General features: G+C 45.3%; 1 pseudogene; it reads left to right on the top strand.

Annotated features, from left to right (window-relative positions):
• Positions 1 to 8368: 8368 nt before the first annotated feature.
• Positions 8369 to 27184, top strand: LOC109488377 (annotated as a pseudogene).
• The last annotated feature ends 461 nt before the right edge of the window (positions 27185 to 27645 follow it).

Raw genomic sequence — 27645 nt, forward strand, 5'->3', positions numbered from 1 at the left:
TAAGTGTTGGTGAGGACGTGAAGGAAGAACCCTTGTGCACTGTTGGTGGGAATGCAAACTTGTGCGGCCACTGTGGGAAAGATAATGGAGGTTCTTCAAAAAATTAAAAATAGAAATACCATACGATGTAGTAATTTCAGTACTGAGTATTTACGCAAAGAATATGAAAGTGCTAATTAGAAAAGATACGTGCACCCCTATGTTTGTTGCAGCATCATTTACAACAGCCAAATTATGGAAGCAAGCCAAGTGTCCTTCCATAGATGAATGGATAAAGAAGATGTGGTACACACACACACACACACACACACACACACACTGGAATATTACTGAGAAAGAAGAATGAAATCTTGCCATTTGCAACAACATAGACGGGTCTAGAGGGAATAATGCTAAGTGAAATAAGTCCATCAGAGAAAGACAAATACACATGATTTCACTCATATGTTGAATTTGAGAAACAAAACCAATGAACAAAGAAAAAAGAGATAAACAAAACAGACTCTGAAATATAGAGAACAAACTGGTGGGGTGGTGGGTAGGGGGATGGGTGAAATGGGTGAAGCGGATTAAGAGTACACTTATCAGGACGAGCACTGAGTAATGTATAGAATTGTTGAATCACTGTATTGTACACCTGAAACTAATACAACACCGTATGTTAATTGTACCAGAATTAAAAAAAAACAAACAAACAAAACCCAGAGAGCCTGAGGCTTAGCGTCACTCTATCTCCAACTTTCCCAGGGAGCATTTCTGCAGCTCTGAGCTGGGTTCCCAAACTCAAGGGAATTTTGGCAACTTATTAACCCCTATTAAATAGCCAGTCATTAATCTCAATTAACTTGATTGCTTAATTAAGCAGTGCAAAAAAAGAAAAAGAGGAAGCCCTCAAAATGAAAATTGCTCATGGCACGCAAACAGGCTGTGTGGTCTTCAGGAACCAGCATTAGTTGGGAGGTCTGAGTTCTGTTTGTCCATTTGCCAAGATCCAGAGACCCACGTCAGGCACAGGAGTTTGCATTGCTAAACCAGGGGTTGATGAATGGGCTGTTCCTGTTACCAGGGCATTTGTTATGTATATGGACAATTTTCAGAGAACTGGACAAAAATAAAATCCAAGTAAATAAATTCCAACTTAAAATCATACCAAAGAGTCTATCATTTCTCTTTGCTATGAATTGCATTTCAGACTGCCCTGTCATTAGTATTGCTTATGGACATTGATCAGAACCACCCAGCTGTACGATCATAACAGACGCTCAGTTGTTATTAAATAAACAAAAATGTTTCTAAGACCCTGAGCTGGGGTATCAGTGGTTTCCTTTGATTGTTGCCTGATAGTAATGCATGTTCACTGGGGCAGGTTTGAAAGATCCAGAAAAATTCAGGGAAGTCAACTTGAGGTCATCATTATGAACAGTTTAGTATATATATTTCTAGTTTTCTTTTTCTATGTACATATACACACTTTCAAGATAAAATCTCTGACATGGGGCAGTTGGCCAGGAAGACTCTGAGACCTCTGCGGCAGACTGTTGGTGGCTTGCCCAGGTCCCCTAGACCACGGAAGGACGGAACCTCCAGCTGCGGTCAGTGTTGGACGCCTGTGGCTCACAGTCGTATACTTCCGTGGACATTTGCCCTTGACCAAATGGGAGCCACCAACCCTGAAAATGCCTGGCTGTACAGGGAGGTTCTGCCTTTCTCACTGTGGCAGCCTACGGCCAATGATTAACTGTTGCTGGAGCCAAACCCCTGCTCCAGGCCCGAGGGTGGAATACCTCTGTGGTGTCTCCTACGTTCCAGAGCAGCCCTGAGGAGCAGGCTGAGGTTAGAGTTCATCTGAACCACCTCTGTGCTTAGATTCTTAGGTCTCATCCTACACTTACAGGTTTCTTTAGAGAACATTTCTACAGGAATTACTGGCACAGGCTCTGTTTCTAGAGAACCTGACCTCTGGCAGTCCCTTTCAGCTCCAGCTCTCTAGGGCCAAAGCATGAGCCTAGAGCCTCACTACTCAAAGTGTGGTCCATGGACCTGCGCCTTAGCATTGTCTGGGATCTTGTTAGCACTGCTGAGTCTTGGGCTTCATGCGAGACCCAGTGAATCTGCATGTGTAATTTAACAACCTCCCAAGGAGCTGTGTGCGCACATTACAGTCCGAGAAGGCTGTCCTAGATTATTAGCACCATGGAAGAGAAAGAGAGCTCTGAGGGGAGCACAGTGGAAAGGGTGATTCCTCTGTGGCCTAACTTCCACTGGAACCTGGGTGCTTGGATGAAGAGGGAAGACTGCGCTGGGAGTTACAAGTCTTTGAGCTGCATCCCTGCACACAGGGTGAAGGGTACCTTTTGGAGGAGACCAGAGACAGTGGAAACAGGTGAGAGTCTGACAAAAACTAAAGCTTTACCCTACCCTACCACTCAAGTGAGTGGTTCCTGCCTGGGGAGGGCCTGGGTGTGTCCTGTACTGTTTCTCATCTCTCCACTCCCACCAATTTACAGGAAGGCCTACGGTAAGTCTTGCTTTCTGAGCTTCCTTCATAACGTACAGAACATAAGACATCAGGACACATTGATTTCTAAGATGTTCCACAGATTGCACCCTATATGGGTCTAAGATGAAAACAAAACTGGCCACTATAACTGCAATTGCAAGCCCGAGGCAATGATGAGAGAGACATTAATTGAGAGAGGCCATCATTAGGATAATGGGACCTACAGAGCAAAATTTAGGGCCTGTGAATAAATCCCATTTCACTGCATGAAAAGTTTTTTACAAAAGAAAGGAAGGAAGGAAGGAAGGAAGGAAGGAAGGAAGGAAGGAAGGAAGGAAGGAAAGAAGGAAGGAAAGAAGGAAGGAAGTGGGGGAGGAAGGGAGCGAAGGGAGATGGGAGGGAGGAAGGGGGGAAGAAGTGGGGAGGGGGGAAGATGAGGAGAACTCACAGAGTGGGTACTCTCTGGGAGGTACATGCAGGGATCAAGGGAAATAGTGGAGTGGGCAGCAATTCTCCCAGCTTGTGGGATCAAATGGCACAGACAGAATGGGCCTGATACCACAGAAGATTCCATGTCAAGTCACATGGCCTCCTGCACAGTAGTGTGCCTCCCAGAGCTTGCATGGAGTTTGGAGATCAGTGGCATACCCTGGAGCCACATCTATCTGGTCAAATTCCAGATGCTGAACAAATAGGGCTGTTTCTGGACGAACCTAGAGCTGGTGAGGCTGTCTTCTTACACAGCCACACGCCTTCCTCTGGAATCTCCCTTCCTTGCCTCAGATGCCCAGGGCTGCTTATGCCACAATGTGGTGCCTGCTCAAGGCTAACCCCCTCTAGACATGGCCTGTGTTCCATAATCTTCCCAACTTTTAGGTTAGTTTTCTCTCTGTGACATCCAATCTGGGAGCCACTACTCGCATGTGGCTATTTACATTTTGAATTTCGATGAATCAAAGTTGAATAAAATATGGTTCCTCAGTTACACTAGCCACATTCCCAGTGCTCAATAGACATGTGTGGCTAATGGACACCATACTGGACAGTGCAGATAAAGAACATTTCCATCATCACGAGAAACTTCTCTTGGATAAGGCTGCTCTAAACTACTCCTGAGCTTCACATACTTGGCAGTCGATCTGGCCAGTACGTGAGCATGTAGGAATGGGAAGTACTCAGAATGCCTTCCCTCTTCTCTCTCCACATGTCTCCTCCTTTGGCAAGTCTGCATCTCACTCTGCCTTCAGATACCATCTGCTTTTCTCTGAACATTCAGTCTCTGGGAATCTCTGCACCCCTCCCCTCCCAGCCCTTCACCACCACAGATAATCGAGGTGTCTACCATCTACCACTGCTGAAATCCCCAGCATGGTCCCAAATGGCTTTCAGAGTAGCTGAAAAATAATGCCTGTTTTAGTCTGTTTGGGTTGCGAAAACAAAGTACCACACACTAGGTAGCTTATGAACAGCAGAAATTTCTCACAGTTCTGGGAGCTGGAAGTCCAATGTCAAAGTGCCAGCACGGTCTGGTCCTTGTGAGGCCCTTCTTCCAGGTTGCTGACTTCTAGTTGTGCCCTCACACGGTGACAGGAAGGCAAGCGAGCTCTATGGGGCCTCTTTTATAAGGGCACCAATCCTACTCATGAGGGCTCCATCCTCATCACCTAATTACCTCCCAAAGGCCCCACCTCCAAATGCCATCACACTGGGGGTTAGGATTTCAACATATGAATTATGGGGGGACACAGACATTGTCCATTGTGATGGTTATTGCTAGTATTAACCATAATAGTGTGATTCTTCAAAACGGCGAAGGTTTACACAATGTGGTATCACCTCACGCCGGTCAGAATGGCCAAAATAAAAAACACAAGAAGTAACAAATGTTGGTGAAACGTGGAGGAAAATGGAACCCTCATGCATTGCTGGTGAGAATGCAAATTGGTGCAGCCACTGTGGGAAGTAGTGTGGAAGTTCCTCAAAAAAATAAAAATAGAATTACCATATGATCCAGTAATTCCTACACTGGGTAGCTAGCATCAAAGAAAATAAAAATGCTACTTTGAAAAGATATATGTAGGGGCACCTGGGTGGCTCAGTCGGTGAGGCACCCGACTTGATTCTGGCTCAGGTCACCATCTCAGGGTTGTGAGATGGAGCCCTGTTTCCAACTCCATGCTGGATGTGGGGCCTCCTTAAGAGTCTCTCCCTCTCCCTCTGTCTCTAAAAAGAAGAAAGAAGAAGAAGAAGAAGAAGAAGAAAAAAAGATATATACACCCCTATGATTATTGCAGTACTATTTACAATAGCCAAGATATAGAAGCAACTCAAGTGTCCAACCACAGATGAACAGATAAATAAAACGTGGTGTATATATAGAATAGACTACTACTCAACCATACAAAAGAGTAAGATCGTACGATTTGCAACAGCACAGATGCACCTAGAGGGTATAATGCTAAGTGAAATAAATCAGTCAGAGAAAAACAAATACCATATGATTTCACTCATATGTGGAATTTAAGAAACAAAACGAACAAAGAAAAAAAAGAGATGAACAGAAAACCAGACTCTTAACTAAAGAAAACAAATGGATAGTTACCAGAGGGGAGGGGGATGGGGGATTGGGGAACAGAGAGGACAAGGACTTATCATCATGAGCACCAAGTAATGCAAGGAATTGTTGAATCATTATTATACACATGAAACTAATAACACACTAAATTAATTATACTTAAATTAAAAAATAAGAACAAAGTTTAAAACAGCTCCGGGCACAAGGTCCCACAAACCTTTTCCTGCTTTGTGCATCCAAACCTTGGTAGGAGGCCTCAGAGCCTCGGAGTGCTAGGACCACGGGGCAAGTTTTCAGTTCCCTGTGATTCACCTGCCAATGGTGTGTGTCTTTTAGGCCATGTCCAACCCCCCCAGGGGCAATGGTTGTGGTGGGACTGTTCAACGACCCCAGCTCTTGTACTTGAGGGAAATAAGTGTATTCAACATAATGTGAACTTAGGCTCAATGACTGCTCCCTCCTGGATGGATGCCTCATGAGACACTCCATGAAATATAGATTATTCATACTATTTTTTTTATTCAGAGGTACTTGCCCTCGAGTTTCTTGTTCTGGTTTTGTTTTAATGCATTAAGATCCTTTCATGGTTCTCCCTTGCCTGAGATGTGCTGGGGAGAACCTGGTACAGGAGTTCCACAGAACTAGACAGCCTCAGCTGAATCACTGCTCTGCCAATGCCACTCATGAGCTGTAGACACGCTCTGTCACCTCTCTGAACTTACTACTTCACCTGACAAATGAGCACAGAAACACCTGCCCCAACACAGTGGTACAAACCAGGGAGGTAATGCACGGGATATTGACACAGGGAGGTAATGCACAGGATATTGCCCGCACAGCCTCTGATCCAGGGCAGGAACTCTGCAAATGCAAGCCGCCCTCCTCTTACTCCCCTCCTGTCCAGCTCCAGGCAACAGCCCTTTGCACTTCAACCAAAATTCACAATTTTGAGTTATTTTCTTCTTCCAAAGGCTTTGAATGTAGGGGCTTGCCATTTCTTCATTACTCACTGATACTTGGAAAGTCGAGGCGCTTCTCATCTGTGGGTCTCTTTCCCAGCTCTGCCAACTCTTCTGCAAACTAGCAACCCTTTATTTTGCGGGGGAGTTTTGTAATTCACAAGTCAGGGCGGGTACTTCCCACCCTGGGAATCGGCTGAGGGATGCTCTTCTCTGGGGGGTTATCAAAATTGATGAATCGTGATTCTTTTTGCCAAAGCCCCTTCTATAGGATGTGGAGCAGATGGCAGGGTGGCAGACGCTGTCCTAGCTGGAGACATGTGCCCACAAAACAGGGGCTCTGATGACTATAACAGTATGATGTGCCCAAGTCTCAAAAGAAGGGACACCCCATGCAGACTGACAAGCTGGTTACGAGCACCCCCACCCCCCCGTGGTGCCTGTGGCAGCTCCACATAATGGAACCCTTGTTCATCAATCAAGGTGTCAATCCAGATGGCCGGTGACGAAGGGATGGGGCCACAGGTGGACGGGAGGGTAATGGAGCTCCAGCAGCCTTCTCCCATGCATGGTTAACGCATGAGGTGATATTCAATCACCTCCCGACACAGCAGTGAGAAGCAGGAGAGTAGCTAACGATGCAGCAAATTTCCATCCTGAAGACCACCAGAGTCAGGCCGCGGCTGAACCGTGACCCTGGACTGGCTCCCAAGCATCCAGCTGCAGCCAGAGAGGATTTCCTGGGCACTCGATTAAGCAAGCCCACGCTCTTCTCTCAAGCAGAGAGATGGCTGCAGGCTTCTTCCTTGTGCCCCTGAGTGAGGGCATTGGGGTATCATTTTCCTTCCCACCCAACTTTGGAAAAGACAGGCATGGGGAGGGAAGTCAGTACAAGGGACCAGGCCAGGACAAGAACAGGACTGACAGGCGCACTGTTGAAGGCCAAAGTTGGGGACTGGAATCGAGAGAGGGAGCAGCCATGTCAGAGAGAGCTGCGTTTCACCTAGAAATAACTGTGTTACCCAGAGCAGGCTGAAGTGGCTGCCTTTGAACAGGGGGGTTGCCTTGGCCCTGCCTGGTGGTTGTCCATCCATAGCTCCTGGTCCACATAGGGGCCCCGCTAGCAAGTCCCCTCCAGCCCTGGAGACCTCGACACCCTCCTGAGGGTTCGGGTTGCAGTTCTGTGCCCACAGGGCAGATGGGAGTCTCAGAGCGACACAGAAACGCCCATATGCTTAGGGTTCTGTGATTTGTTCTGTGAGATCAGAGCTAGGAGTGGTTGGCAGAGCTGGAGGGAACCCCTATTCATGAGGAGGAAACGGTGTGCGCAAAATCTCAGTGGCGAGGAAAAGCATCACATTTGTGGGAGCTGAGTGCAGTTTAGCAAGGCCGGGGTGTGTTGAATAGGCATGTCAAAGTTCACGTGTCTCAGACGAAGTCCTCGTCACTACCTTCCCCACATCTGTTCCAGTGCTCAGTCCTCCACTTGCGGATGAATAAAGGGACTCCATCCTTCCAGTAACTCAAGTCAAACCCTTTAATGTCATCTCCACACCTCTCAAATCCACATGCAAGCTCTCAGCAAGCCTTGTTTCTCCTCCTTCAAGCACTTCACCATCGATGGGGTTTTTGTGTTTTTGGTTTTTTTTAGATTTATTTATTTGACAGAGAGAGAGAGACAGCCAGCGAGAGAGGGAACACAAGCAGGGGGAGTGGGAAAGGAAGAAGCAGGCTCACAGCAGAGGAGCCTGATGTGGGGCTCGATCCCAGAACGCGGGGATAACGCCCTAAGCCGAAGGCTGACGCTTAACGACTGCGCCCCCCGGGCGCCCCCTCCACCCCGCCATCGATGTTTAAACCACCACGCACTGCCCTCGGGTTGGGCTACTTGCTTCCCATGGGATGCATTCCAATCCGTCCCCCGAACTGCATCCCAAATATCTTGCAGAACATCACCCCCCTTTTAAAATCCCCCCCCCCCCCCGGGCAGTTCTCTACATCCCACAGGACAAAGTAAAACCTCCTTTTTATGGCTTATAACTCCTTTTGTTATAGCACCTCTTCTTACTTTCCAGGCTCCCCCTTCACAATGCTGCCCCCTCCTCTGGCCCCCATATGCACATACCATCCAGCCCATTCATTTATTCATTTTATCAGTAACTCATTTATCAAATACGTATTGAGTGTTTACTATGGGCCGGACCCTGTACCAGGTACTGGCAATACAGCAATGAACAAAATAAATTATCTGCCCCCACAAAGCTCATGTGCTACAGTGGGGGGGAGGGAGCAGGAGACAAATACGTTAACAGGCAAGTACACAGTATGTCGATGATGGATGATGACAAGGGTCCTGGAGAATGGCTGCAGACGGTCGAGGCTTCCAGCGTTCATCTATGCTCAACTACCCGCTCCTCCCGGGTCAGGCACAACACAGCAGGGTCCCCCTCCACCCCCTCCTCCCATCAAGTGAGATGGGGCCATGTGACTAGTTCTGACCAATGGCGTGCGACCCTTAGTCACGTGTCCCGTTTGGGGCACAAGCATTGGTTGGTGCCAGGGCCACCGGGGCCCCGTTCCCTGCAGCATCAGGGAAGGATGCTCTGTATTCCAGTAGCTCTAAGACGGCGGAGCTGCCCTTGGAGGGTGGGTGTGCTGGCGAGGTAAGCAGAACCGTAAGACAACTGGGAACGGAGATGGTCAGGGTGTGACCCAAGGCAGTGGCAGTGCGGCTGGAAGCGGGCCCGGATCGGAGCCCATCTAGGAAGGAGACTCCCCGCGTGCAGCCAGCATTTAGGAGCCAAGCGTGAGAGAGGAGTCTGGGAGGAGTCACCAGAGGGGTGCCCGCGGACCCTAGGGAACACAGGAGGTATGCTGCAGGGCTGAGGGACAGAAGTCAGTTTGGGGGGGGGGCTCGTGTAATTGGACGTGTTGTTTGTGCAGCCCCCTCGCAGGGATTTAGATCTATAGGAAGGAGAGCGCCGAAGTGTGGTGTATGCTCCTTGTGAAGACTGGGGGGTCCGGGAAAGGTGGTATTTGAGGCTGTGGGAGTGGCTGAGATCCCTCAGGGAGAGGGGGAGGCAGAGAAGAGGGGGGTAGTGGATCCCCAGCATTCAAAGGGGCAGGTGAGAGCAAACGTGAGGAGACTGAGCAAGGGTGGGCAGGGAGCGACAGCAGGAGCAGGGAGGAATGGTGTAGGTCAGGCTTCTCAGACTTCAAAGCCCACACAAACCCCCTGAGGGTTGTGTAAAAATGCAGACCTGGCTCAGTACGTCTGGGCGGGAGCCCAAGATCCTGCAGGCCCATAAGGCTCCCAGGTGATGCTGATGCTGTTGGTCTGCAGAACGCACTTTGAGAAGCAAGGATGGAAGAGAAAACAGGGAAGAGAGGCCTTTAAGGAGAGTGGTTGGCGGTGAGATTTTGACCCGCAGTGCTCCTCCGTCTCAGCAGGAGCAGAGAATGGGGAGGGTGGAGGCATCCTGGGTGGCTTGGAGTACCCAGGTGTACTGGGACCGGGTGATGCCGGTGACTTTAGGTTCTATCCTATGGATTTTGAAAGGCAAGCTTTCTCTAGGTGGCCTTCTGCTGGAATGTGCGACATCCTTCGGGCCCTCAAGTAGAGCAGGAGTGTCCCCTCTACCAACAGGAATGAGACCAGGGCTGTCTGAGATGACCTCTGATTGATGCAGCTGGGTGGGCATTCTCCAGACTCTCCCTGTCCTGCTGATGAGTCCTCATGAACGTCTCATGTCACCCTCTGCATGACGCACTCATGTCGACACCTGGCTCAGGGACACCCTCGGCGGCAATAAAGGGCATCTGGACCTCCCTTTGGAAGGCCACAGTGTGAATTCCTCTTACAAGACAACCCTGCTTCTGAGAAAGGCCCAGGATAGAGGGATGGAGGGGGAACTCTCATTCCCCACATTTCTCCAGCCCCATCCAAACACACGTTCCTCAGGAGTCACTCAAAGCTCTCTACAATTTGATCCTTATTTCTGTCTTCCATCACATCTTCCCGTTGTCCTTTGCCATTTCTCAGTGCTCGTCTCCTCCAGCTATGACAGTCGACTCCCCTTTCCCAGACGACACCTTGAAATCTTGTGCTTCCTTTCTCCACTCCCCTGTGTGGCAACATTTCAAGGCCTGGCTCAAATTCCATCTTCTCTGGAAGCCTTCTCAGATTTCCCTGACGGAGTCTGAAGGAACAGACTCTCCTGTCTGTAGGAACCCCCCACCACCCTTTGCACTTTTGTTTCAGCATTTCCCAGAGGCTGCTTTTGTTAGTTGGCTGGTTATGTATGTGTGTCTGCCAACCAGTTTATGAGCTTCTGGGGGTGGTAGACTCTGCCAGCTTCATCTCTGTATCTGGGGCTGCTGTGTATGCTTGTGCAAGTTGGGCACTGCACAAGAGCACCCAGCTTGGAGGTGGGAGGTAATGGGATCTGATACTCTGCCTGTTGCTCACCAAGCTGTGCTCCCTGGCAAGGGTCTGCACTGGCCCAGAGGAAAAGGTGTTTTTTTCTGTTTCACGCAAGGATGCTGTACAGGCAAGAAAGGGACGAGTTGGCACCCTTCTCAACACCTGAGCGTTTGCTTTGCGGGTGACAGGACCTTCATGAATGTTTGTGGGGTCGAAGCAGTCCTGTTCTTTGATGTAAGTGCTGCTTAGTGATTCAAGGCTACTGCACAGACACTGGTCATGCCCTCGTGCCGTTTTCCAGCTATGTCTCTGTGAAGTCTGTGAGTGATTTACTTTGTTATTTTGAGGAGGCTGCCTACTTCTCTGAAAGCATTTAAGAAATCTGTCTGACATCACGATCCCTTTCTGGAAAGATCTCAGCCCCTTCCTCCTGGACAGCAAGCTGCCTCTGTCTGGCCTCAGGTGAGGTCTTCAAGCAGGACCACACCTCTGGGTGGCTGGTGGAAGACTCTATTACCAGAATCATGTGAGGACTGGATCTAGCTGAAGAAATGATTATACATTTCTTTCCCTCAGAGTGAAAACTGTGCATTTTCCTTTTTCCACCAATCCGGCCCTTGGTGTTGCTACAACTACCTACTCTTTGCCCAGCCCAGAGGGAGGAAATTTGTTAACAGGAAATTCCCTTCAGGGTGTCCTTCAGAGGCCACTTGGACCTCCATGGAGGAAGGCCACTAAAGGGAGCAAGGGACAGCCTGGCTGTGTGGGAGGGTAGGAGGGAATGAAGGGTGAGCCGGCCTGTCATGACCCAAGGACTGGCTGGCTCTGAGGTTGTGCGTCTCTCAGGAATGCTGTTCCTGAAAACATCTGAGACTGGTCAGGTGGGCCTTAACCTTCCAGCCGCCTGCCCCCTGCCTCTGTCTTTGCTGCCTCCTCACTATCCAGGACTCCTATCTCTGGATGTCTTGACTGGTCACCTGTCTTCTAGTAGTCTCCGCTTTCCTGGCTTCCACAACATGGCACATTCCCGGGCTCTCTGTGTCACTTCCCTCTGGCTCCTTTGTGCTTTCCTCTCCCTCTACGCACCCTCTCGAATGCTGGTGGACTTCTAGTTCCCCACTGTGGGCTTCCCTGGTTGGCCAACAGTGGTGCATAGCCTTATAGCTGTTCCATGCATCAACACAGTATGTGTGCACACACAGAAGTTATTTATTTTTTAATAAAAATGGCATCCTACCAGGTGTACGGATTGTGTTCCTGATTTCAAATGATAGCACCATCACCCCCTAGTACCTGAGGCAGAAGTCTAGAATCATCCTTGACTCTTCTTATTTCTCATGCTTTCCAATTTAACCTTCTAAATAGTTCTGGAATTGTCCTTCTCTATTTTGACTGTCTCTGTCCACTCATCACCTCTTACGTGGATTACTGTAATCATTTTCTAATTGGTCTTCCTAGCGCCTTCCTTCCTTCCTGGCCTCTTTCAAATTAATCCTCCATATCAAAATTTTTTTTGAGATAAGATTCATGGAACATAAAATCCATCATCTTAACCATTTTAAAGCGTACAGTTCAGTCATTTTTAGTATATCTACAGTGTTACACGCCCATCCTCATTGTCTAATTCCAGCAGTGGTTTTGGACCTATAGGCCTTGATCTAGTGGTGGGTTGTGAAACCAGTTTAGTAGTTTGCAAACATTATGTATTAAAAAATGAAGTAGCCACCGTACAGATAGAGTAGCATAGATCGTAGAGTGTTGTAAAAGATGGAAAGGGTAACTATTACTGCATGCAACTTTTGTTTCTGTTAGACTTTTTTGGTATATTTGTGTATTGATGGTGTGTGTTTCTTACTGTGGGCCATGTTGAAAAAAGTTGGGGGGAGCGTGCAAAGCGCCATGAGTCTATACTGTGTAGCCAGCCTACGTCACTCCCCTTACCTAATGTCGTCTGTCCATGGCTCTCTAGCTGAGTCACTTGCTAATTAAGAAATACTCTTTGAGAGTCCACTATTTGCTAGTCAGTGTTCTAGGTGCTGGTGATACAGCAATAAAGAAGGCAGACAAAAACACCTGCCCTGGTGCAGTGTGTATTCTAGCTGGGGAGACATAATAAGTTAGGAAATTAGGGCACCTGGCTGGCTCCATCAGAACATGCAGCTCTTGATCTCGGGGTCATGAGTTCGAGCCCCCCATTGGGTGTAGAGATTACTAAAAAAATAAGTAAACTTAAAAAAAATAAGAAAATTCTACAGAATGTTAAAAGGTGATAAGTGCTGTGAAAAAAAACGAAACGGAGTCAGAGGCTTCAGAGTGTGGAATGAGGGATAGAGGGTTGTGCAGTTTTGAAAAGGAGGACCAGGTCAGGCTTCCCCAAGAAGGCACATGTCAGCGAGACTGAAAGGAGGCGAGGGACTGAGCCATGCCTGTTTCTGGGAGAGTAGACGGTACAAAGGTCCTGGTGCAGGAGATGCCTGGCTTCTTTGAGGACTAGGAAGGAGGTTGTCACAGTGTGCTGTAGGGAGCAACAGAAAAAGATGAGGTCAGAGAGGCAGCTGGAAGCCAGGCATGTTGGGCCTGTGAGCCATTGTAAGGACTTTGGCTTTTACTGTGGGGAACATGAAAGCTTTGCAGAGCTTTGAGCAGAGGAATGACAGGCTCTGGGTCACATTTTAAAAACATCACCTCTAGGATTCATGCTCCTTAGGCTGAGGTTCAAGGTCCTTTATATTTTGTTCCTGACTATTGATCTATAGCCATTTCTTGCCTCTTCCATCAGCAACACCAAAAATGCTCTCATTGCGTCTATGTACCATGATGTCTCCCCACTCTGGGAGTGTCTCTGCTGTCCCTCTACCTGGAAGGCCACTCCTGTTGGGCCTGGCTCCCCTCTCCTCATCCTTTAGCACTCAGCCCAGATGCTACCTCCTGTAATGTCCCTCTCCCCTGAGGCTGCATGACGTGTCCCCTCATTCATCCCTCTAGAACCTTCCAAGTATCTCTGTCAGTAGTTTACTTCATTGGACTGTAACTCACATGTCAGCTTTCCTCTACATCTCTGATTCCCAGGAGGCATGGGATCTTGCCTTTTGCATCTTTTGACCCCATGACCCATACGTAGAACAGTGGTACATGTGGGTCAAGGATGCAGTACACGAATTGTGGTTAAATCAGCTCTTGCTGACGAGGATTCAGCGAGGTTTCAACCACTGGCTCAAGACCGTGAAGGTCAATACTCCCTGTTCCTTGCTCAGTGCGCCTACTAAACCAAGACAGTCCTTTCCTGGGGTTCTCTGAGGCTTTCCTGTGGTGGTGTCGGGGGGAGGGATGTGATGCCCCATCGTCCCGGGAGGAGTTTACTAGAGGAGACAAACTGCGTAGTTGGAGGCTGCAGGTGGGGAAGATGCTCAGAGAGGAGGCAGCGTACCTAAGGTTACACGGCGCTCATTGAACCCCTGCGGCGTCTGGCTCTCCACTGAGATCAGTGCACACTGATACTTCAGCTGTGTCTCTTCTCGATGGCAGATTCCCTTTCACCCAATGTGCTTCCTCAACATTAGAACCAGAGAAGGGGGGCCAGCCCAGTGCTCCTGGGGCCTACAGCACAGGCTGTGCTTTGGCATAGTTTGAGAGCAAACTTGCGGACTCCCCTCAGACATGTGAGGGAATCCTGCCCCACGTTACCCTACCAAAGCTTGGAGGTTAGGAAGGGAGGGCATCAGACTCCCCCGCTAAGGTTCACTCTCCTGTCACGCAAAATACTCCCAGACATCCACGAGGACAGGACCTGTCTAAAATGAAATAAAATTTCACACACCATTTTCCTCCTGAGAAAACTGGCAGCTTTCCTTTCTTTCTCTCCTAGCTTCCTACAGGCAACCACGAATCAACATTTCTAGGCATACATAAAGCCCTTCTTCCAATAATTCTCGCAGCCTAGACTTACTGTTCTTCCTTTCCAGCTCTGTTTCCTTATAAATATTCCAAGGTGAGGCTGCCAGCAGGTGATTTATTTACAAGGGGGTATCATTTCCTGCCTCTGTGTGTGGCATCCAAGCAAATGGCTGACTACAGCTCTCACCAAGCTCGGCCTCCTTATCTATTTTAGATGAGACCAGGGTAATTCACTCCATATCTCGTTTCGACTCCAGGCAATCCAATAGGATTTCTGTTTTAAAAATGTTCAGAATGTGAAAAAAAAAGGGAAAACTAGGGAGATGACAAGGCTATTCTGAGAGGTACCATCATTCATTACATCCGAATGCTGTCACAGAAGGGCACACACACAGGGACATGCCACAATGCTAGAGCTCCCGCAAAGTTTCCCCACCCAAAAAGCGAACATTACAAAAGGGACAAGGAGAAACCACGTGCACACTGCCTGGCCAGTCTGGCTAATGGGCTGCTTGGTTCAGCCTTCTCAAACCTCCTTATCCCCTCCCCAGACTTCTAAGCCTTTGGAGAATCAGGGATGTCTTTGAGATTTCCCAAGAGAGTATGCCTATGCCCACGTGCCGACCATTTCCACTTACGATCGCAGGAGGTGCAGGAGAGCGCAGGACAGCAGATAAAAGGCAGCAAGTATGGAAGGAGGTCACAGGGACGACAACCCTGGGGGACTGGGAGAGTCAGGCCAGGTGGACTGGGGTCTGGCCTGGGGGTTGGACTTGGTTACACAGAGGAAATGAGAAGGCCTTCTAGACAGGAGAGATTCTCGAAGGTGAAGGAGCTGATGTTCAGAAGGCTTGCTTGTTGTGGAGGAACAAGAAGGGGAGGAAAGCTAATGTGAGTTGAACATCCACTGTGTCCTAGTCACTGTGATAGGTGTTAGAGGGACAGAAGCAAAGACAGGGTCTGGTGGGGCAGGCAGCCGAGTCCCAGAGTACCCTTCACAATCATAAAATCAGGAGCATCAGGGAGCAACATAAAAGCCAGGAGGCTGTAGATGGGTTGCGATGGATGAGCCTTGAGAATCCTTATCCCCAGGACAGGGGGTTGGCTGCCCCTTTCCAGTTAGGGGTGGGGTCACAGGGCAGGGACTGGACACTTGACACCAATGGGTGATGCCTCAGTTAAGGCTTTCAGAGATCCTGTGGCCCCAGCTGGTTCCAGCCCCTCCAACCAGACACAGGTGGGGTCATATCTTATTTTCTGGTGTGGTGACTCAGCTGACCAAAATAACTCATGCTGGTAGAGGCTCTTTCTGCATTCTGTGGGCTGGGAATGGGTATACTGGGAAGAGCCAGAACTGCCACCAGGCGAAATTTGAGGACTCCTCCATCTGACTCAGCCACTAAGAGAGAGACAGAGAGAGAGACAGAGGCAGAGACAGAGAGAGACAGAGAGAGAGAGAGACACACAGAGAGAGAGAGAATGAGAGAGACGCTGTGGTCTGAGTAGGGCTTCTTCTAGCACTGAAGCTGGGGAGTTCCTCAGTTCTTGGCCCGGCAGCTGGGGAAGTCACAGGACATTGACCACCAGGGGAAATAGCTTATAAGTCCCAGGACTCACAATGCCCTCCAAGGTACTGCGGAGCACACCTGCAAGGTATCAAGATCCCCTGCAAATGGACTCCTCCAGTGCCTGGTGGGTGGCAGCTCCCCTCTCGCAGGCTCCTGAAGCCACCCCTTCTGTCAGCTCCAGTCCTGTATGTTCTGTTGCCGGGATCCTCTTGTCTTGACCCTTGGGTCCAGAGTCTGAACATGCACCTAAGAGTCACCTACCAGGTGCCCCTCTCCAAAGACTGCCTCATTCTGTGAATTGGAATTTGCCAGTGAGGAGGGATGCCACCCGTCCTTCCTGTTTATCCACATACAATCTACCCACTGAGGCTCATTTCATTTCCACTCCTCCATGTAGCATTAGCAAAGGTGGGTTTGACAGTATCTGGGGTGCTCAGCAACATCATTTCCTCATCTAGACAATAATCCCAAGACACAGAGATTGTTTAGCAGATGAGAAAGTTGAGCTCAAGAGCACAGATGATTTGCCCAAGGCCACACTGTTGGTGGCAGTGGAGCTGGAATTTGAACCCAATGGCTTCTGTGGCCTTATGTCCAGTGTGACATTCCCATGCCTCCCTTTCAGAGGCTGATCGTGGTGCTGGGAGCCTGGACAACTCATCTGAAAATGAGGATTATTTTATATTAATAGAAAATGGAAGCCTTCTATCCTATGTGATTGGGACTATTGGTTGGTTCATTAATCAAAAAATTTGTGCTGGGAAATCATAAAACAATACACATAAGTCTTATTTTGATCCAAGGCTTCTCTTTTTAAAAAGAGTCCTTTGATGCAATTTTCCGTTTTATATAAGCTTATGATGTCCAGTTTCTGTTTTTGTAAAGAGAAGAAAGAACTTAAGTTACTTGCAAAATAACATGAGTGCAGAATTCTTCTAGATTTATACAAAGCTCCTCCCATTTTTTTACAGTTATCTTGTCCACTTCATTCCACAAGAATTTTTAGTGATTCACCTTCATCAAGTTTTCCCAAAGCAATGTGTTTATCATAAAACAGCAATGAGTTTCTTTTGTTCTGCACTCCTCTCTTTTAGTTAAATTGCATTATTAAAATGTCAAGTATAAGTGGCATAAATAGATTTGGAACAAAAATAACTGATTCTTGGTAAACATTTGGTGGGAGCAGATGTGTATCACAGATAAACTCCTAGCTGGTAGCATCAGTTGTGTATTTACAACAGAAAGACAGGGCTGGTTAACCTGACCAGTTGGTTAAGGGGAGTTTGGTTAAGAGGCTCTGCATAGGACTGGACAGAGGGTTGAGGTGAGGATCAAGTGTAGACCTGAGGTGTGAGGGCTTTAGTGAAGTGGCATTCATATATAAGCCATCTTCATGATTACTAAGACTTCCCTGATGCTGCACCCCATATGGAACCTCTCCTCCCCATCATGAGCCTTCTTTCTTTGGGAACATTAGAAAGCCACTGACCAGTGGTCAAGAGACCTAGATCTACTCCCAGCTTTGCCACTAACTGCTTCTGTGGGTTTGGGCAAAAAGGCTGAATCTCTTCACCTAGATTTTTTTCTTTATAAACTCAAGGGTTTGGGTGACATGGTCTTGAGAGACTCTTCTGGCCTTGTTATTCTGAGCATCCCAGGCTGCTTGCTCAGTCTTTTCCTTGGATATCTCAGTCATCCCCAGGGTCACAGCATGTCCCCCCAAAGCTTATCAACAGCCTCTCCTGTGTCCTGCCTTGCGCACCAGGCCCACATTTCCTACTATTTACCTGGGTGCCCTACAAGCAGGATGGACAGGTGAGATTTCTCAGACCTCCTAAATACAAAAGCATATTTCCAAACAAAAATTATTAAGATCATGTGGTTCTGAAGCAAAATGGACCCTCTTAAAAGACAATAGTATATGATAAAGTCTTCTTTATCACATATTATGGTATATCATAATATATACAGTGAGGAAAAGAAGTAGTGTTCAGCATTGGAAAACAAAACAGTGGGGAAAGAATGTTCAGCATTGGAAAATTTGGGTAACACTTTGAGAAAGAGTCTTTTAGACTCACATCTCAAACTATACGGTAAAATATATGGTGTATACCTCAAGAAAATAAAGGCCATATTTGGCAAACCCACAGCTAATATCATATTTAATGATGAAAATCTCAAAGCTCTTCTTCTAACAGCAACCAGACAAAGATGCCCTCTCTCACCACTTTCACATTGCAAGGATTGGAAATCCTAGCCATAGCATTTAGGCAAGAAAAAGAAATAAAAGGCAACCAAATTGGAAAGGAAGCATTAAAACTATCACTATTTGCAGATGATATGATACTATACATAGGAAACCCTAAAGACTCTGTTAAAAAACTGTTAGAATAAATGAATTCAGTAAAGTTGCAGGATGTAAAATCAACATACAGAAATCAATATACAGAAATGTCTAAACGTTAGAAACAAACTGTCAGAAAGACAAATTAGGTAAACAATCCAATTTACAACTGCATCAAAAAAGAATAAAATGTGTAGGAATAAATTTAACCAAGGAGGTAAAAGACTTGTACGCTGAAAATTATAAGACACCGATGAAAGAAATTGAAGATGACACAAATAAATGAATATTGCATGCTCATGGATTAGAATAATTAATATTGTTAAAATGCCCATACTACCCAAAGCAGTCTACAGATTCAGTGAAATCCCGACCAAAGTTTCAATGGCATTTTTCACAGAAATAGAACAAATAATCCTAAAATTTGTAGAGAATCACAAAAGACCCTGAAGAGCCAAGGCAATCTTGAGAAAGAACAACAGAGCTGGAGGCATGATGCTTCCTGATTTCAAACTATATTATAAAGCTATAGTAATCAGAAGAGTAGGGCATTGACATAAAGACAAACACATAGATGAATGAATAGAAAGCCCCAAAATAAATCCATGCATATATGGTCAATTAATTTATGACAAAAGCACCATGAATGTACAATAGGTAAAGTACAATGTCTTCATTACATGATGTTGGGAATACTGGATATCTACATACGAAAGAGTGAAACTGGGCCACTGCCTTGCAGTACACAAGAGTTAACTCAAAATGGATTAAAGACTTGAATGTAAGACCTGAAACCATAAAAATCTTAGAAGAAAACACAAATGATAAGCTCCCTGACATCAGTCTTAGTGATGATTTTTTTGGATTTGACACCAAAAGCAAAAGCAACAAGCAAAAATAAACAAGTGTGACTACATCAAACTAAAAAGCTTCTGCACAGCAAAGGAAACTGTCAACAAAATGAAAAGGCAACCTACTCAAAACTACAATGAGGTATCACCACCTTATACTAGTCAGAATGGCTAGTATCAAAAAGACAAGAAATAACAAGTGTTGGCAAGGATGTGGAGAAAAAGGAACACTCACGCACTGTTGGTGGGAATGTAAATTGGTGCAGCCACCATGGAAAACTGTATGGAGGTTCTTCAAAAAAATTACAAATGGGGGGCGCCTGGGTGGCGCAGTCGTTGAGCGTCTGCCTTCGGCTCAGGGCGTGATCCCGGCGTTGTGGGATCGAGCCCCACATCAGGCTCCTCTGCTATGAGCCTGCTTCTTCCTCTCCCACTCCCCCTGCTTGTGTTCCCTCTCTCGCTGGCTGTCTCTATCTCTTCAAAAAAATAAAAATAAAATCTTTAAAAAAAAAATAAAAAATTACAAATGGAACTACCATATGATCCAGCAATTCCACTTCTGGGTATTTATCCAAAGAAAATGAAAATACTAACTCAAAAGATCTATCACCTCTATGCTCATTGCAGCATTATCTACAATAGCCAAGCTATGGAAACAACCTAAGTTTCTGATGGATGAATGGACAAATAAAATGTGTGTGTGTGTGTGTATGATGTGTAATATAAAATTGTATGCAATATAATATATAATGGAATATTATTCAGTCAAAAAAAATAGTGAAATCTCACCATTTGCAATACCAAAGATGGACCTTGTGGGCATTATGCTAAGTGAAGTAAGTCAGACCAAGAGAAAGACAAATATCGTGTGATCTCACTGATATGTGCCATCTAAACAATAACAACCACCACAAGCTCATAGATACAGAGGACAGATTGGTGGTTGCCAGGAGCAGGGGGAGAAGGGTGGGTAAAATGGATGAAGGGAATCAAAAGGCATAAACTTCTAGGTGTAAAATATATAAGTCATGGGAATGTAATATACAACATGGTGACTACAGTTAATAATACTGTATTATATATTTGAAAGTTGCTAAAAGAATAGATATTAAAAGTTCTCATTATAAGAAAAAAATCTAGGGGCGCCTGGGTGGCACAGCGGTTAAGCGTCTGCCTTTGGCTCAGGGCGTGATCCCGGCGTTATGGGATCGAGCCCCACATCAGGTTCCTCTGCTATGAAGCCTGCTTCTTCCTCTCCCACTCCCCCTGCTTGTGTTCCCTCTCTCGCTGGCTGTCTCTATCTCTGTCAAATAAATAAATAAATAAATAAATAAATAAATAAATAAATAAATAATCTTAAAAAAAATCTAACTAGGTATGGTGATGAATGTTAATTAGACATATTGCAGTGATCATTTTCACAAAAATATGATCCAAGTCTTGGATACATTCCAAGACTCCCAGTGGATGCCTGAAACCACAGATAGTACCAAACCTTATATATATTATATAACATATATATGTCCTTTCTATACATACATACCTATGATAAAGTTTAATTTATAAATTAGGCACAATAAGAGATTAACAGCAATAAATAGTAATAATAGAACAATTATGAGAATAATGCTGCAACAAAAGTTAGGTGACTGTAGTTTTTCTCTCTTCCTCAAAATACCTTATTATACTGTACTCACCCTTCTTGTGATGATGTGAGATGATAAAGTGCCTAAATGAGGTATAGTGAGGTGAACAACATAGGCACCATGACGTAGCATTACCACTGACCTTCTAATGATATATCAGAAGGCAGATCATCTGTTCTGGACCATGGTTGACCATGGGTAACTGAAACCATGAAAAGCAAAACCACGGATAATGGGGGGTATAGTATATATACTATATGTATACAAATATTGAATCATCGTTGTACACCTGAAACTAATACAATGTTGTATGTCAGTTATACCTCAATTTAAAAAATAAATGTGGATTATTCTTAAATTTAAAACAAATTGCACTATAGAAAAGTTAGGAGAAAATATGACTGAATGTTACCAGAGCCTTGCACAGAGGTGTCTCTGCAAGTCTAGAAGCTACAGATAAATTCACAAAGGAAAAGAACAATCACTTCCACTATGTAAAAATAGGCAATATCAGTTTGTAAAGCAAAGAGGCAAATAGGGGAAATATTATCAACTAAGATTAAACACGAAGGGTTAATATATTTATAAAGAACTCATACCCATTGGTAAGACAATCAGTAAGATTCCAATAAGTAAATGGGCATAAATCATAGATAAGTTGTAAAAGAAAATTGAGCTGATACAGTAAAAAGTCCAACCTCTCTAGTAGTGAAGTGAATGAAAATTAAAATAAGGACAAGATCCACTGAATTAAGTAGGACATTAAAAACCTGGCATAGCTAGTGCTGATGAGGATAGAACAAAATTGCTGGGTAGGAATATTAATCCCAACCCTTTGGAAACTGATTTCGCTTCTACAAATTTTAAAATTATTTTGTTCCCTTGGCCCAACTTCTTGAAAAGAATCCTGAGAAGATAATGTTTAATATAGATAAAGCTTTTTCTAATGAAAACTTCATCACATTTTTTATGGGACACTAGACATGTAACACAAGAGGGAAGAGTTAAGGATTATGTGGCATATGGACCCAATAAACTGTTTTCACAGGCATTAAAAGAATCAAGGCTCCAAAGTATAACGTGGAGAATATAGTTAATAACATTGTAACAGCTCGTATGGTGACAGATGGTAACTAGATTTATTGTGGTGATCACCCTGTAACTTATATAAATGTTGAATAAACATTGGACACCTGAAACTCATAAAATATTGTATGCCAACTGTATGTCAATAAAATAAAATAATAACTATGAAACACTAGGAAAAAAAGAAAGAATGGAGCAAGGTAGAAACTTAAGTTTACATAGCAAGTCAGGGAATCTCTTTGAGCTTCAAGTTTCATTTTCTTTTATTTTCATTGAAGTATAGTTGACATACAATGTCATATCAGCTTTAGGTACGAAACACAGTGATTCGACAATTCTATACATTATGCAATTGAGCTCTGGGTTTCCTATTAACAAAACGTTAATAGGATAATCATTGTACCTTTCTCAGGAGGTGTTGTGAGGACTGAATGAGATGATGTGTACTCTGTTTAATCCAGCACCTCGACTGTGGGAAGCAGGCAGTAACTGTGAGCCAGTGAGCCCACGTGTTTTCATCATTGTCAAACGCAAATAATAAATACCTGGAACGGAATATGAAGAAATGATAATAGTTGCATTAGGACGGTGGGATTATAGGTGATTTTTTCCCCTCTATTTTCCTAAATTTGTATATTGTTGATATATTTTGTTTAATAATCTTATCAGATTTATCGAGGTATAATTTATTTATAAAATTTGTCCATTTTAAGTATACAATCCAGTGATTTTTCAGACACAACGCAGCACCCTGGAAAGATCCCACGGCATCATCTACAGGCACAGCTCATCCACACCCCAGCCCCGGGCAGCAACTAGTCTGCTTTTCTGCACCTACAGATTTACCTTCTCCAGGCATCTTATACAGATGCAATCGTACAATACATGGTCTTTTGAATCTGGCTTATTAAAATTGATAATTCTTAGGGGTTCAAAAAATAGTTTGCTACTGGCGTTGTAAAGCAAAAACAAAGTATGTACGTCCCTACAAAAAAGAAATGACAATTATGTGACATGCTAGAGGTGTTAGCCAAAGCCACCGCGCAAACCAGGCTGCAGTACGTAAACAGGTCGATCGCATCAATACCTTGTGTGCCTTAAGCGTATACAATGCTACGTGTAAACTCCATCTCAGGGAAACAAAACAAAACAAAACATACGGCAACATTTCACCCAAACTCCTAGTATCAGCCAGGGTTCTGGCAGGAAATAAATGACCCCTCATAAAGGTCAACTGAGGAGAGTTTAAGGAAGGGACTGTCTGCAGAAGGGGTGGTAAAATTCAGGGGACCAATAGTGCAGCGTCCAAGGCTTCATCAGAGATGAAGATACTCCACCTGTAGGCCTAAAAGAAAGAGCAGTGCTTCTGGAACATGGACAGAACTGGAGCCACAGCGGAGGGGCCGCTGGCAGGGGGCTTGGTAGAGAGTGCAGCCGCAGCCAGCACTGAGGCCTGCAGGGAGGGCGCTGGGGGCGGCAGGAATCCATATGCCAACTTCACTCTCCGTCCTCCGTCCTCCGTCTGATCTTCTACCGGGGCCTCCTATTGGTGGAACCCAGCTGGCAGGCAGCAGTGTGAAAGCCCATGAAACACAGTCCCTACGGGTCAGCCTCCAGGGTGAGAGCAGAGCAAAGAAAGGCCAAGAATGGTCTACAGAGGCCAGAGACAAGCCAGCATACGGCTTCCCCAAATGTGTCTCCTTCCTTCTCTACTCTCCTCCAGCACAACACTTGATCCAACCGAAGGACTCTAAATCCTTTCCCCAGGCCATGGAAGCTCTTTCCGTATTCCAGCCCTCAACCTGAGCTTAGAGATCTCCAGGGGGGAGAGGGGGGAGAGGGGGTGGTTCCCCAATTGGCATGTCATTCTTCTGGTAGAGGTTAGCATATTTCACTCTGATCATTCCTTGGCCTGGCTAACTCTGACAGGGGACCACGTTCCCCTGGAGGGGAATGGCTCTTTTGTTCATGATGCCTGGAAAGGAAGTGGCCACATGGGAGGGGCCACATAAATATTTGCTGAACGAGGAGTGTCTTCAAATTCTTTTGTGCTTCCCCCACCCACCCAACAGCACCTACTACCCTGCTGTCTGCTGTCTCAGAGACTGGATTCTAGTACTCTGGTGAGAGATGAATAATCTCAAATGTTAGAGTTTCTCGCTGGGATAAATCCAGTTCATTATGGCCTCAGATTTTAGGAATATGCTAATAACCTAATGAAGGTGGAGGGGGGGAGACATGAATGTCTGTTTCATACAGATACAAAGTGATTTCCTGGATTTTGAGCGGTTACAATTGCTTCATTTTGTCTATGGCATCTATCCCACGTGAAACCAGCCTCTCCAACCTTTTCTCCTGGCACTGAATGGAGCTTGTCATCTCTGGTTATAGAGACATCAACCACCCATGAAATAGACCTGACAGGGTATACATTAAGACAAAAGAGTGAAGTGGAGGGAACTCAAAGCAGACATATACAGCTAGAAGGAACTCTGCCAACAGGAGGAACCTGCTTTTGAAATTATCAGACATTTCTCCCCGCAGCTGGTTCTCAAACATCTGCAAAAATCTTCAAAGAAAAAAAAAAGAAACAATAATTTTCAAATTTAGTCACCCTTTCAGCCAAAATAGATGCTTTTGTGCACAGCCTGCAGGCCAGTGGCATTTCCTGACTGACCCTTGCAGTGAACATTCCAACAGGGGCATCATCTTCCAAATATTGTCCCTAGCAGGGAGGCCCCAAGCTGACTCCCAGCCTTCCGGCCCCATGGCCAAAATTGGGATGAGGGCCCCAAAGCAGGGTAGAAAAATTCCCAATGCTGGGCCACAGGGCAGAGTTAGTCCTGTGGAAAGTGGAGAAGGGATGAAGTTTGGGGGGATAATTTCTAGCTCTCTGGAAAAATACACAGTAAATCCAAGGCCACCCAGACTACCCTGTAAACCCCCTTCCAGGAATAGTCCAGAGGGCAGAGTGGCATAGTAAGAAGATGATCCTTTGAGAAGTTCCATGTCCACGCCCTGGCCTCTGGCTCTGCCACTTCCTGACTGGGGGATCTGAAGGTTCTTAGGAGTCCTTATTTTTAATAAATAGTTTCCTACTGGCTCCTTCCTAGGAAGGCAGCATAACATAGTGGAAAGGGCATTGGCTTTGGAATCATACAGATCTGAGTTTGAATGTGAGTCTGTTATTTACTGGACTGTGTGATACCACTTTTGCATAGGATTTTTAGCTGGGCACATAGCCACCAAGGTGAATGCTGCTTTTCCCAGCCTTCCTTATGGCTATATATGACCACGCGACTAAAAGTTCTGGGATTATGAGTGGGAGTGAGTGTGTAGCTTCCTCATCTGCCCTGAAAGTGAAGAAATGTGTCTTGCCCATCTCCCTTTTCCTATTGACTGGAAAGCAGACTTGGTGGGGGAGTCATCTTGGATCAAGCAAGTGCCCCAGGTGACTGAGAGAAGCAAAAGTAACTCATTTGTGGAATAATGCAATGTCTATCCAGGCCTCACTGAATTCCGCAGATAAAGTTCCAAGGCACGTATACTCACAGGAAAAGGCAAGACACAGACTGAGAAAAAATATGTACAAATCACATATCTGACAAAGGACTTGGTCTTAGTTGGAACTACTGTAACAAAGTACCATAAATTGGGTAGCTTATAAACAACTGAAATTTATTCTCAAAGTTCTGGAAACTGGAAGTCTGAGATAGGAGAAACAGCATGGTTAGGTTCTGGTGACAGCTGCTTTCTTATATCCTCACATGGTGGAGAGAGGGCTAGAAAGCAATCTGGGGTCTCTTTTACATAGGGGCACTAATCCCATTCATGAGGACTCTACCCTCATGGTCTTATTACTTCCCAAAGGTCCAGCTTCCTAGTATCATCGCATTGGCGATTAAGATTTCAACATATGAGTTTTCAGGGGACACAAACATTCAATCCCTAACAGATTTGTATCTGGAATATACAAATAACTCTTTCAAGTCAATGATAAGATAAACAACCCAATTAAAGAGTGGGCAAAAGATTTGAATAGACACTTTACCAAAGAAGATAACCAAACAGCAAATGAACACATGAAAAGATGCTCAAAATCATTAGGGAAATGCAAATCAAAACCACGATGAACTACTATTTCACACCTACCACAATGGCTGCCACCAAAGACAGATAATAACAAACGCTGGCAAGGATGTAGGGAAATCAAAATCCTCAAATATTACTACTGGTGGGAAGCTACTTTGGAAAACAATTTGGCAGATTCTTCAAAACTTAAATTTACCATATGACCCAGCATTTCTACTCTCAAGAGAAATGAGAACATATGTCCACACAAAGACTTGAATAATGTTCATGGCATCATTAATCATAAGAGCCCAAAGTGGAAACAACCAATTAGTGAATGGATAAATCAAATGAACTATATTCATACAATGGAATACTAAGTGGGATGCTAAGTGAAAGACACCAGGCAGAAAAGACCACATATGATATAATTTCACTTTTGTAAAATGTCCAGAAAAGGCAAATTGTTGGAGACGGAAAGTAGACTAGTGGTTGCCTGGGCCTGAGAGTGGGATAAATGGGTATAAAATGTCTTACTAGGATAATATAAAAGTTCTAACACTCAATTATGGTAATATATGTATACACAACTGGTATACCAATATATATATATATATATATACCACTATACCAGTTGTGCATACCACAACTCGGTAAACTCACTGAAAACCACTGAACTGCATGCGTAACATGGGTGAATTTTATGTATATGAAATTGAGATACATCTCAATAAAATTAACAGACATAGGCTCACATCCACTGCCGTGCCTCCCTCACTCATTAACGCAAGCACCACCTCTGCCTCACCAAGCCCCAGCCAAATGAGAAGGTGGGTAAATAAGGAGGTCTCTGTTCCACGGCTGGCGCAAAGCAGACTGCCCACAAATCCACCAGTGGTAAAGCAACAAGGAAGCCACTGGATACAAAAGCCACAGGCAAGAGTGCGCCCTCTACTGAGGGGTAAAGAAACCTCATCATTACAGGCCTGGTGCTGCGGCACTCGGTGAAATTAGACATTATCAGAAGTCCACTGAGCACCTGAGCCACAAACTTCCCTTCCAGCGGCTGGTGCGAGAAACTGCTCAGGTCTTCGGAACAGGTCTGTGCTTCCAGAGGCCAGCTATTGGTGCTTTGCTGGAGGCACGTGAGGCCTATCTGGCGGACCTTTCTGAAGACACCAACCTGTGTGCTGTCCATGACAAACACGTCACAACTATGCCAAAAGACATCCAGCTAGCATGCCGCATACGTGGAGAATGTGCTTAAGAATCCACTATGATGGAAAACATTTCATTCTATACAAAAAACAATTCTCTTCTTCCTGTTATTGGTCGTTTGGAACGTTAGATTTTTTTTACTCAGGGGGTCAAAAGGTACCTAAGTATATGATTGCAAGTGGGAAACTTGGGGGCAGAAATCAGGTATTGGCAGCTTTTCCATTTTCATTTGTGTGTGAATTTTTAATATAAATGCGGGGACATAAAGCATTCATGCAGCTCAAAAAGTTTCAGTGAATACGTTTCAGCAGTTCGGCTTTATAGTAATTATAAATAAACCTGCTACATTTTTCTGAACAATGCCAGCATTTGGATTTTTTTAAAGCAAGTTAATTTCTTATTGATGACAGCTATATGGGTGTCTGTAGCATTTTTATCATACATAGATTCCATCCATTCGCTACACTTTCTGACTTGTCCTACACGCAAGCACACGTTTCTAACGTTGTT

Source organism: Ailuropoda melanoleuca, chromosome 5, assembly GCF_002007445.2.
Source record: "Ailuropoda melanoleuca isolate Jingjing chromosome 5, ASM200744v2, whole genome shotgun sequence".
NCBI classification, from domain to species: Eukaryota; Metazoa; Chordata; class Mammalia; order Carnivora; family Ursidae; genus Ailuropoda; species Ailuropoda melanoleuca.